The sequence below is a fragment of the Bidens hawaiensis genome, unplaced genomic scaffold (genome assembly GCF_021521415.1).
Source record: "Bidens hawaiensis isolate Kalapana, Puna unplaced genomic scaffold, B.hawaiensis_p1.1 tig00008846_1, whole genome shotgun sequence".
NCBI lineage: Eukaryota > Viridiplantae > Streptophyta > Magnoliopsida > Asterales > Asteraceae > Bidens > Bidens hawaiensis.
Window position 1 is genome coordinate 64491 of NW_027491638.1, and position 12726 is coordinate 77216.

Consider the following 12726-nt stretch of genomic DNA (forward strand, 5'->3'; position numbering starts at 1 on the left):
TTTTTATATAAAACAAAGTCATACCCATATTAAAGATAAAAAAAACGCTTGTTATTATAGTGCTTTTTTTTAAATAAAAAATATCGAACGAAAAAGTTATAAACGTTTTAAAATGATGGATAAATTTACATGTGTTTTGCATGTAACTAGAGAAAATACGTGTTTTCTGTTTATGTCATTTATCGTTTGATCTCCACTTAACACATTACAACAATAATTTTTTATTATTCTTATTTTCGTTAAACCCTTATAAAAGAACTCAGCCCATAGATAATATACTAAAAGTAAAAAGATTTTATAATTTCAAGATTATTTATTAACAAGTTAGCAATAAATAATATACTAAAAGTAAAAAGTGAGCAAGGGGCCATTAATTCTGGTAATATAGTTGGAAATGAGAGTTGAAGTTAACCGAGTAAAGCAATTAAGAAAGTTGACCAAATTGAGAAGTGTCTCGTGTAAATCGGGGCCCCACATAAGAATTTGCCTATATATATACATTGCATTGCAACCCATAAGGAGAAGAGAATTACAAAGGCAAAGCTAAAGAAGAATGGCAGAAGGTTTTGTGAGTGATAATAAGAAGAAGAATGGTGTGTTTAGGGGTTCAATGTGTGGCGGTGTTCAAGAAGTCGAACAAATATTGAGAGACGGCAGCCAAAGCCAATATAGTCTAACCGCGGGCACCGGGATACTGCCACCGCTCGGTGCCCATACCAACCGTCGGGTTAAACTTCGTAACTTCATCATCTCCCCTTATGATCACCGTTACAGGTATATATATATACATATATATAGATGATGAAGTTCAGTTTTTTTCTTCTTCTTTTTTTTTTGTAAAGAGGCGGTGCCGCATAAGTAATAATAATAATAACAGCATCCATATCTCTCTGGTATGAATTACTTCAAGAATTTATTTTAATCATTTTTATACGAGTGGAACTTGAATTTTAAAACTTTACGGTGTTTAAAATATTAGAATTAATATTATTGCAGGGACAAAATAACATTTAGTTATTGTTTTTTTAAACACTGGAGGGTCTTCAATGGTTGTTTAAAATCGTCTTCATATACAGGCTGCAAACAAAGAATGATACTCCGATGTAATGTTTTTTTAAAGTTTCTTTTTTCACGGTTATTCTGTTTGTATAACCGCAAAAGGTACAAAGCTTATTTATTTTAGTAGCGATATTTTATACTTTTTGTTTATATAATAATTAAAATAGTACAATACAAGTTTACTTTGCAATATTAAACGAATTTAATAAAAGTAAAACAAGAAACGTTTATTATGTATTTTATTTATTTATTAATTGGACGAATATAACTATAGATTCGGTTAGCTTTTTGGTCTTGTAAATTCACAAGAAGGTATTAGGATCAAAAATCTTGGGCTTGTTTTGGATGGTGCATAGATCCATGGATTTATATATGTTACTTTTTATATGTATATCTTTTACTCTTTAGTTTTTTCCTTTTTATCTTTTTGAACGGAAATTTTGTCTTACTTCCTGAAACAAGATGGCGTGCATGACGTTTAGGTGATTAAGAGGCTTTGATTGTGCCACTAGGGCACCAACCCCTAAGACTATATGTCTTTTACTTATAACTAGTAATTTACCCGCGCTTTGCGTGGCTTCCGGGTATTAAGGCGTTAACTCGACACATGAATTCGATCATTTTTAGTTACATTCATTACGCTACCAGAACATAAACAAAAACAAAAAAAATATAAAAATCAAAGAGGACTAATGGGGTGATGTCGGTCGGTAAAACTCGGACGTTGGTAAAACCTAGGCAGTGTCGGTCCCGTGCGTAGAGGCGGTAAGTCTATGCAAATTTGGTGTGTTTCTGTCATGTTCATTACGCTGTTGGTTACATTTGTTACGGTGACGGAACAAAAACAAACACAAGCACACAAACAATATAAATATTGATGCAGGCCAATAAGGTAGTTTTAATCAGTAAAATTGAATATTAGTAAAACCCGAGCAATGTGGGTCTCGGCATTTAGGCCGGTGATTCTATAAGTGATGTTTTCAATTTCCATGATCTTCGTTACGGTACCGTAACTAAAACAAAAATGTTTGTTCGGTTACGTTGGTTACGGTACCAGAAGTAAAACAATATATATATATATATATTATATATATATATATATTGAGGTGTGCCAATGATCTTCGTTACGGTACCGAAACTAAAACAAAGGAGTTCGGTTGGTTAGCGTTACCTTTTGGTTGGTTCCGTCATATTCATTATTTTACCAAACCTAAAACAAAAGATTTATGTCGGTTAGCGTTACGTTTGTTATGACACCAAAACTAATAAAAAGAAAACAAAAATAAAATCTACGCGAATTCGGTCGGTCCCATCATATTCATTACGGTACCGAAACTAAAACAAAGGAGTTCGGTCGGTTAGCGTTACGTTTTGGTTGCTTCAGTCACATTCATTATGTTACCGAACATAAAACGAAAGAGTTCTGTCGATTAGCGTTACGTTTGTTATGACACCAAAATTAAAAAAACCCAAAAAGCAAAAACCAAAAAAAAAGTCCAAAATGGCTAGCTCCGACGCCAGCCATCACTGTTACTTATATTAGATAATGTGGGTTAACAAAAAACAACGTATCCTTCTACTACATTAGTTTTTTTTTTTTGTTTATTTAAAAAATGTACGTGTTTATATTATTCTCGTAATCATAAACTTAGAATTTACTCTTTAGTAAATGTCAATGTCTAAATATATGTACAAAAGTTTACTTAATATTTTTTAAGAGATTCTATTATATTCTTGTGATTATCAATGTCGAGTTGATTCTTAATATGAATTACTAAAAGAATGGTATTTAATTTTGACCCTTTTTGGGAGGATATTAATTATTTTGCTAAGCGTGTCCTCTAATGAATATGGGTGCCTGTAGACTCTTGTGGAATCATTTAGCCATTTAGGCATCTACCATTTTCTCTTCTTTTTATTAATTACTTTCAGATTATAGCTGCAACATTTCATTAAGACCTCTTTCTTATTCATTTTTCTGAGAATTCTAAGATAATTTATTATGTTAAGCTTCCACCAATCCAACTATCCAACTGTATCTTGGTTTTATCGAGGTATATTATATTGGAGTAATATATACTAACACTATTTTACTACGAGTCAAATCTAAATAATAATTATTTTAATTATTAAATATGTATTATTATACGTGTGCCAAGTTACTCTATAAAGAGGACAAAGAAAAGAATGGTGAGAAAGATTTGTGTCATTACAAAAAAAACCCATCTTCTTCGTTCAAAACACACGCATAGACAATGTTAAGAAAAAAGATTATTGTGTTTTTTTTTATTTTTAATTGTGTCTTTTGTTTATTTTCGTCGTTGGTTGTGTCTTTTTTTCTCTTAACATTGTGTATTTTTTTTTTCCTTTATATTGTGTTATACTACCCAACATTGTGTTATATTTTACTCTGCATTATTTTTTATTTTGTAATCTATTGTGTCTTTTTTTATATATCATTATGTTTTTTTTGTTTATTTTTGTTAATGTGTCTTTTTTACTCGACATTGTGTCATTTTTGTATGTTTTTTAATGAGAAAGACAGGAGTAAATATTTTAGTTTACTTTTACTTTTTTCGTTTTTAAATTGTATTTTGAATTATGATTGCAGTTACAAAAGGTAATTTTACTTTTTGAAAACAACTTTATTACTTAAAAGTTAATATACATATTTATTGATTCACACTACGGTTTATAATAATGCATTTACTACCAATGAATACTTTCAAAAATTTTAATTTCAAAAATGCCACAATGTTTAAAGAGTGTTTAATTATGTTTACTTTTTTTAATCGGCAGGAAACAATTATATAACAAATCTAGCAAGAATACAAAAGATCATCTTTTATAAGATCAGATGGTTAATTAAAAGTAGTTCTTAACTCTTAAAATTTTAGTGGTTCTTATTTGAATTTGACACGGCAACACTATATATATATATATATTTGTTTGTTTCTGTCATTAACTGAAATACAATGTTTCAGAGTATGGGAGACATTTTTAGTTGCGTTGGTGTTGTATACTGCATGGGTATCCCCCTTCGAGCTCGGTTTCTTAGAAAGACCCGAGAGACCACTCTCTATCATTGATAACATCGTCAATGCGTTTTTTTGCCATTGATATTATTCTTACTTTCTTCGTCGCTTACCTTGATAAAAGTACTTATCTTCTTGTGGACAACCCGAAAAAGATTGCTTGGAGGTATACGAGTACTTGGTTGATATTTGATGCCGTCTCCACAATTCCTTCGGAACTAGCCCGCAATATACGTGCTCAACCCTTACCATCCTATGGATTATTCAACATGTTTAGGTTATGGCGTTTGCGTAGAGTTAGCGCCATGTTTGCCAGGTACAACTTTCATTCATTGTATTAAACGTGCCCATTTGACTAGTTCAAGCCGTTTTGACCTGTTACCTAAACCGCCGTGTTTAATGTCTTTCCCTTTTTGAGAACAGACTCGAGAAAGATAAGAACTTCAACTACTTCTGGGTTCGATGTGCCAAGCTTATTTGTGTAAGTATTGAAAAATGCGATAACATGCATTCACCTCTATATGTAGATATGATATTTTGAGGTTAGGAAACTAACATTAATTGTATGCGTGGTGATTATGTTAGGTTACTCTCTTTGTGGTACACTGTGCTGGATGTCTGTACTATTATCTAGCTGCTACATATCATGACCCAGGTAACACTTGGATCGGGTATAATAACACGGATTTCAAGCACGATGGGTTAGATGTTCGTTATGCAACATCCATATATTGGTCAATCACGACCCTCACAACCGTTGGATACGGTGATCTACATGCTCAAAACAGACGAGAGATGGTATTCGTCATATGTTACATGCTTTTCAACCTCGGATTGACCTCGTATCTCATAGGAAACATGACCAATTTGGTTGTCCACGGCACCAGTAAAACCAGGCACTTTGTAAGTACACTTTATAAATAAAATCATTTGATTAGCTGGTGGTGACAAATAATATCTGAAACGTAGCGCGATACTATTCAAGCGGCCTCGAGTTTCGCTCACCGGAACCAGTTGCCTGTCCGGTTGCAAGATCAGATGTTGGCACATTTGTGTTTGAAGTTTAGAACTGACTCAGAAGGGCTTCAACAACAAGAGACTATTGACTCACTTCCAAAAGCCATTAGATCAAGCATTTCTCACCATCTTTTCTATTCACTTCTAGATAAGGCCTATTTGTTTCATGGTGTATCCAATGATATCCTCTTTCAACTGGTATGTTCCATCACTTTATTCACGAAAATGGCTTTATGAGTAAATAGTATATTAATTTTGACATATATTTGAAGGTTTCAGAAATGAAAGCTGAATACTTCCCCCCTAAGGAAGATGTCATCTTGCAGAATGAAGCACCTACTGATTTCTACATACTTGTTACAGGAGCAGTGGTTGGTGTTGAATTTTATACTTATTAATTAAAGTACATATATCTTTTAATTTCTATGTATCTTTAAACCCTAAAACCCTACCAGGAGTTGATTGTGATGAAGAATGGAATCGAGCAAGTCATCAGTGAAGTGAAACGTGGTGACCTATGCGGTGAGGTTGGGGTTCTTTGTTATAGACCGCAACTTTTCACGGTTCGGACTAAAAGACTAAGCCAGTTACTAAGGCTAAACCGCACCACGTTCTTGAACATCGTTCAAGCTAATGTTGGTGACGGGACTGTTATCATGGACAATCTCCTCGAGGTTAAATTTTCCCCTCACGATATTATTTTAGTCGTTTTGCAATATCAGTAGTGTCATTTTTGTGTTTCTTGGGTGAACAGCATTTGAAAAACTTAAACGATCCAGTTATGGAAAAAGTGTTGATGGAGACAGAGAATATGTTGGCCCGGGGTAGGATGGACTTGCCATTAAGTTTGTGCTTTGCTACACGTAGAGGAGACGACCTTTTGTTGCAGAAGTTGTTGAAGAAAGGCCTTGACCCGAACGAGTCAGATAATAATGGAAGAACCGCGTTGGTATGAATGTTGAAACTTTTCATATACTCCATAACAAAGGAATCTTTGGTATATTAGCATGTGTTTTGTGTTGTTTTCAGCACATAGCTGCATCAAAAGGAAGTGAGAGTTGTGTGCTTTTGCTTCTAGATTATGGAGCAGATCCCAATTGCATAGGTGGGTCTTATTTTTCTTGATTTTATTGAATGAAAGAGTCGGGTCAAAATCATAAGTTGTGACCCGTTATTGTGTGTTGGCTTATACAGATTCAGAAGGCAATGTTCCATTATGGGAGGCTATAATAGGTAACCACGAGACGGTGGTCCAACACTTGGCAGATAATGGTGCCACCCTGTCATCTGGTGATTCGGGCCAGTTTTCTTGCTTCGCAGCCGAGCAAAACAACTTAAACCTTTTGAACCAAATCATTCGGTACGGAGGAGACGTCACTCGAGCCAGAAACGACGGGTCAACCGCTCTACACCTTGCGGTTTGTGAAGGCAACACTGACATGGTTCAATTTCTACTAACCGAAGGAGCTAACATTGACCAACGAGACCATCACGGGTGGACCCCATGCGACTTAGCCGACCAACAAGGACACGAGGGTATCCAAACATTATTCCTCTCGGTTAAGCCCCTAGAAGACCACCTGTTCACCCGACCACCACCACTTGTCTCAATCCCTGAGGGAAAACGTGCTCCGCATGTGAAGTTTCTCGGAAGATTTAAAAGCGAGCCCACAATGGCTCGGCCTGGGGCCCAAGACTCAGATGACGGATCTTGGAGCCGGTCTTCTCGAAGAAGACGAAGAAGTGATCATTTTCATAACTCACTTTTTGGGATAATGTCAAATGCTCGGGAAGGTGAGAACGGGTTTGGCCTGGCGTCACAGAGGCTTAAAAGTGTGATGGATGGAGTTTGTGAGCGCGAGAATAATGGTCGGATGGTTGTGAGTTGTCCCGAGAAAGGTGACGTCGCGGGGAAACTTGTCTTCATCCCGAGAAGCTTTCAGGAACTGCTGGAGATTGGTGTGAAGAAGTATGGTTTTTTGGCGGTAAAAGTTGTGAATAAAGAAGGAGCTGAAGTAGATGAGATAGAAGTAGTTAGGGACGGTGATCATTTGATCTTCATTAGTGATGATTCAAAACAAACGGTTGAGGAATCAAGGTAGAAATATGGTGAAAATATAAGATGGCACCATTAATCCTAATCTCTGTATTTGTCTAGCTTTTGAATTCTAACTACTTTTGCGTGAAAGCAACTACATAGATTCTTAACGTTATAACGAGGCATTCTGGTTACAATGATCATTGGAGAACGAAAAAGCTATGACTGAAAACATGGCAGCATGTATCTAGGTGACCGTTTTCGGCCAAAACAACAAGCATGTTTAGTCAATCGGGCTGTGTTCTTATTTGCATATTGGGTTTACGGGTCGACCCACGATCTCTACTTATCTAAAACATGTGTTTTGTGTATTAACTTAACCTGATTTTGGGCCAAACCTGCAAACAAGTTTAGCTAAATAGGCCATCTTAGAATTGGCATGTTGCGATCATCGTGCTAACCCGTTTAATTTTATATATACTTATTTAAAGTATGTGTGTTTCATGTCATAACTTTTAACTAATTAGGTATTTTTTTTTTGTCAAAATTTAAAGAATAAAAAAGAAATGACCATAAGATTTCAGAGTTTACACACATTTTATTTTTGGTTGTAAACTTATAATTTGACATAAATGGGTTGTGTTCGTGTCAACCCGCGGAAACTCATGTAGTGTAGGGATTCGTGTGCCTTGACTCAATTTCTGGGGTCGTTTCGACATCAAATTTTCGGGTTTGTGTTGGTTTCGACCCGCGAACACAATCCACTTAAAGCTAAGTATTTTGATTTAGCAAAAAAAGCATATAATAAACGACTTAAAGCAATGATATATGTATATAATCACGTATGCATCTATATATGTATATATGTGTTTATAGACTCGACCTCAAACCTTGCTTCACACAAACACAAAAATTTAAACCATTTAACCTCTATATCAAACAAAACTATTAGAAACTTTTATTATTTTTCTCTCATATTCAACTGCAATATCTATTAGAAACTTACAGTAGCTTGAGCATCTTTAGGCGCTCCATATGTTCTGGATCAAGTTTTGGAGGAGTGTAACACCCATGAAGATCCTCTACCACATACTCCTACACAATAGCAAAAACAAACATATTATTTATTTCATCTGATCGACCCTTAAGAAAATGAAAATAATGATAATGATAACAGGTAACCTACCTGTGTTAGTTCTGTTTTGGTGAGGATGTGATAATGTCTCTGCCAAATCCTTTGGATAGCCATTGTAGCAGCAAGAAAACCGTAGGCAATACCAAGAATGACAAATATGACCACAAAAACAATAGCAGCTGCAAAACATGCTTCAACTGAGGCGGAAAAACAGTCCAAGATTCCCCACCCGAAACAGCAGTTCTGACAACCAGCCATACGCGGCTCATTGTTGACAGATGAACAGTGAAGCAGGAACCCGAAAAACCCAACCAGCACGAAGAGGAAGAAGAAGAAGATAAGGACCCCTGTAAAATTTAACTTTTAACGCTTTATTGTAATATTCACAGACTAGTCGAACCTGAACTAGCACTAGACCTACAAATGAGCCTAACATCTAGTGAACTGTTCGTGAACTCTTAGGCAGGAAGTTCGTTTATGTTTGTTTATTTAAGATCGTCTACGTTCGTTCATTTATGTTCGTCAATTTAAGGTGGTTAATTTACTTTTGTTTATATATTCATTTATAATAGTTAGGCCAGTTAAAATCTAGTTTAGTTTTGTGAAATTAAAATAACACCTCTTACAATTTAGTGTGGTTTAACCAAACTTTGAGGCCCAACAAATTAATGTTTGCGTTTACTTCAATTATGCATATACATTTGTGTTCAACTGTGCTCAGTGCTCGTTCGTTTATACTATTAACAAACGAACATAGACACGTTCGACACTCATTTTCTTAACGAACAAGAAATCCCTGTACGTTTAATAATTTGTGTTCGATCGTTTGTTCGGTTAAAGTTAAACGAACGAACATGAACAGCCTAATTCGTGATCATTTAGTTCGTTTACACGCCTAACCAGTACGAATGGGAAGGATGTGTAATGGGTTAACCTTGCACATTTTTTCCAATTTCTAAAATAATCATGACTATGTGCCTATGCAATAGTAAGAATGGTATAGAATGTGTTGATAAATACGGTCCCAGTTGTCATTAAAAGAAGTTCGGAACGACCCGTCTTTGTCAACAATGTATGCAAGACCTCCAATCATCTGTATGTGGTAGTCGTACGATTACTTAAAAAAACCAACAGTATTAAGATGTATAAGCTGTGATTCAGATGCTAATCATAATGCATGTTGTTAAATATATATACTATTATTGTTTGAGAGTAATCATAGTTCATAATATTATTATTCCTATCTATTTTACACATGCATTGCATAGAAGAATCATTACACATTAGGAAATTAGGATGAAGTTTTTCCTTGGTTACTATAAAAATATATAACTAGTAACAGTATTACTGTTGAGCCCATTAGCACAGCTCATTAGGATTGGGGTTTCGTATTTTGTCGATTTATACCAGTAGTAGATTATTATAACCTATGATCACACAACGTTAATAATATCCCTCTTTTACACTCACATTTAAAGTATCAGTAAAATCAATAATATTCAAAGAATAAGTGGATAATACTTCCAAGTATAACAAGAGACTAATAATACTCATCGAGCATTAGCACAGTTTACAAATATTCATAAAATACAATATTAAATAGATAACGAACGATAATAAGATGGCATCACAAAATCTAACTAATAATGTTGTTAACATAAAGAAGTGGTAACGAGAAACGCACGGGATAATTAATGAGAGTGCATCCCAATAGTATTATAGAATTAGATTTTAACCCTCTTATTATTATATTATGTGTTAATTAGGTGAAACAAAACCCAAGATATAGCAGTAGTACAACTCTCACACAAAAAACATATCAGATTCAGGATCACAGTCACATGAAAAAGATTTTAGCAATGTAAAAAAAACATAAGAATATTTACCTTACCGTTTGTACAGCCAGAAATACAAGGAGAACATTGATCCCGTGCAACAAATAGTCTGAATTTTATCTTCTTCCACGAGTTGTCTTTTAGCTCAACAACTTGAAGGTGAAACTGAGCTATGCAAGTTGTACAACGAGAAAAGGCAAACCCTTCCTATTCAAAATAACACATAAATGCATTAAAATTGGAATAGCTTATAACATGATTGCATTCCATTAACGGATCACGGAAATCAGTAGGCCTTGCTTAACTTAACAGACCGACAATGATCAAGGCATGCACGATGCACAAACTGTTGGGTGCCTTTACACATGCATGGAAATATCATATCATCATCTATGGGGAAAGAAAAAAGAAAGTTTTATGAAGATGCAATAACTTAATAGGATATATTTCTTACCAAAGAAAAAGCACAAAAGAATAGAAACTAACACCGCTATCTTGATACGGAAATAATTATGCAGTCAACACACAACCTGTTGTCGAAGTAAACTTTGTGGAATTCATGGGTCTCAAGCACACACAATTGAATTTTCTTGTACTTCTACAAATATCTAAAATGCTAGTGGCACGGTTAAAAACATAAAAGAGAAAAGGAAAAATAGCTAATGCATTTTTCAAAGAAATGCTTAGCCTCTAGCAGTTTCCAGGTAAGAAGAATTTCTGAAATCAGTTATCAAGTTGGCATACTTAGGTTTAAAACACAGTAATAAAAATGAACGACGCAAAAACAAGTGCTGATGAGCCATTAATAAGTTAGCCACAATATGATTATATACTTTTTCACGAAACATTCAGTCTACTTCTGCTTAAGTCAGTCTTGTTTTTACACGACGGACTATGTTACCATTTTCAGGAAAGTACATATAAGGTTATGTGATTCACAATCAGCATTTTACCATGTGAATTAAAGGGAGTTCATAAATTGATGATGATCAAAAGTGAAAGTTAAACTAGTACAATATGTTCTAGAATGATCATCTAAGGAATAATAACACAAGAGGGCCAGTGGGCATCCTGATCCACTTAATTAAACTTACTCATCCCAAAAAAATCATATCTGATAAAATTATAAACTCGCCCTTTCTCGTTGAAAAAGATGATCAAAATAACCAATATCCCTCTCTAGAGCAACATTAAGACACAATGTAGAAATCAAGCAACTAAAATTGAGTCGGTTACACCTTCACTAGGAGTGTAAAAAAACGAGCCGAGCGATCGTGAACTACTCAAAAGCAACTTTTTCAAAACTCAAATCGAGCTCGAGTTTTTATTAAGGCTCATTTAATAAACAAGCTCAAGCCCGAGCTTCACATATCGAGCTAGCTCGTGAGCCTAAATGATCCTTTTATTTGTATAGTTTTTATTTAATATGTTTACAAAGGGTTCGGTTATCCTACACAGTCTCCTAAATCTAGGAAGGGTAAAGACACAATTGAGCGCAAATCATAACATAATGCTAAGTAATATAACACAATGTCAAGGAAAAAAGACACAATGACGAAAATAAACAAAAAACACAATGATAAATAAAAAGTCATAATGATCTGAACAAAAATTCTAAAATCTACAAGCTAGAAATCGAAAAGCGAAAACCTAAAATCTAATATCGTAGAGTTCGACGAGACGGTTCCAATGCCACTAGTTTTAAAAGACATGTATTTTGAACCCAACCCTTAATAACTATTACTCGTATTATATATAAGCATCTGATAAAAATCTATATTATACTACGTATGAAAATCCTAATTATGTATATACGTAAACAATTATAAAAATATATAAATAAAATAAACTAATAGATAATAATCGAGCATTAGTAATACAAATGTAACCTGCCCCTCCCTGTCCTTGACGAATACATACATCAATCAGATAAAACACATATTATATGATACAAGCAGTTGCAGTTGAGGCAGTATGTGTTAAATGAACATAATCACTAAGTAAGAAATATAACATATATCTCGTTTGTTGGAGCTTTAGATATAGAAATGTAAACGAGTTCAAGCTTGACAAATACATGAATCAGATAAAACAACAGGTATTTTATCATTAAGAAATATTCATTCACAAATTAAAAACATGAAATGGACCTTGTTCGCCATCATCGCATTCAAGACAAACCGATCCAGCTTCCCCATCAGTTGAAGGCAAGGGGTGCATTCTGAAGCAAGCAGAGGATCATGTTCCGTACTGAACCGGTGTTGTTGATTTCTTTACCCATTTTAGGAACCTCAGTAATGGAGTGTTTTCAGGTGATTGTATGAAATTTGCAACTGATTATATTATTGTCCTAGTCTATATACTCAATGAAACATATTTTAAATGCCTGTTCTATGATTTTTTTTTTTTTGGAATATTTGATTTTAATAATCCATATTGAATTGTTTTGGCCGATAATAATCCTTATTCATTTTATCGCCACTGGCCGGTCCCAAATTCAAAAAGTTGGCCCCAATGGTCCATGTTAAAAAGGACTTAACGACGTTATACTTTTTTCCGAATTTCAAAATAACTTTTTAAGGCTATTAATCGGAAGGAAGATACGAG

The 12726-nt window shown here is 34.4% G+C and overlaps 2 pseudogenes across 1 annotated transcript; one reads left to right on the forward strand and one right to left on the reverse strand.

The window, feature by feature from the left end:
* Positions 1–553: 553 nt before the first annotated feature.
* LOC143530134 (potassium channel AKT1-like) lies at positions 554–7493 on the forward strand (annotated as a pseudogene). The gene is made up of 10 exons (XR_013134795.1): positions 554–774; positions 4044–4410; positions 4518–4575; positions 4680–4997; positions 5064–5309; positions 5384–5482; positions 5567–5785; positions 5866–6060; positions 6141–6216; positions 6306–7493. The product of XR_013134795.1 is annotated as a potassium channel AKT1-like (transcript).
* Positions 7494–8107: 614 nt separating this feature from the next.
* Positions 8108–12339, reverse strand: LOC143530133 (uncharacterized; annotated as a pseudogene).
* Positions 12340–12726: the final 387 nt, after the last annotated feature.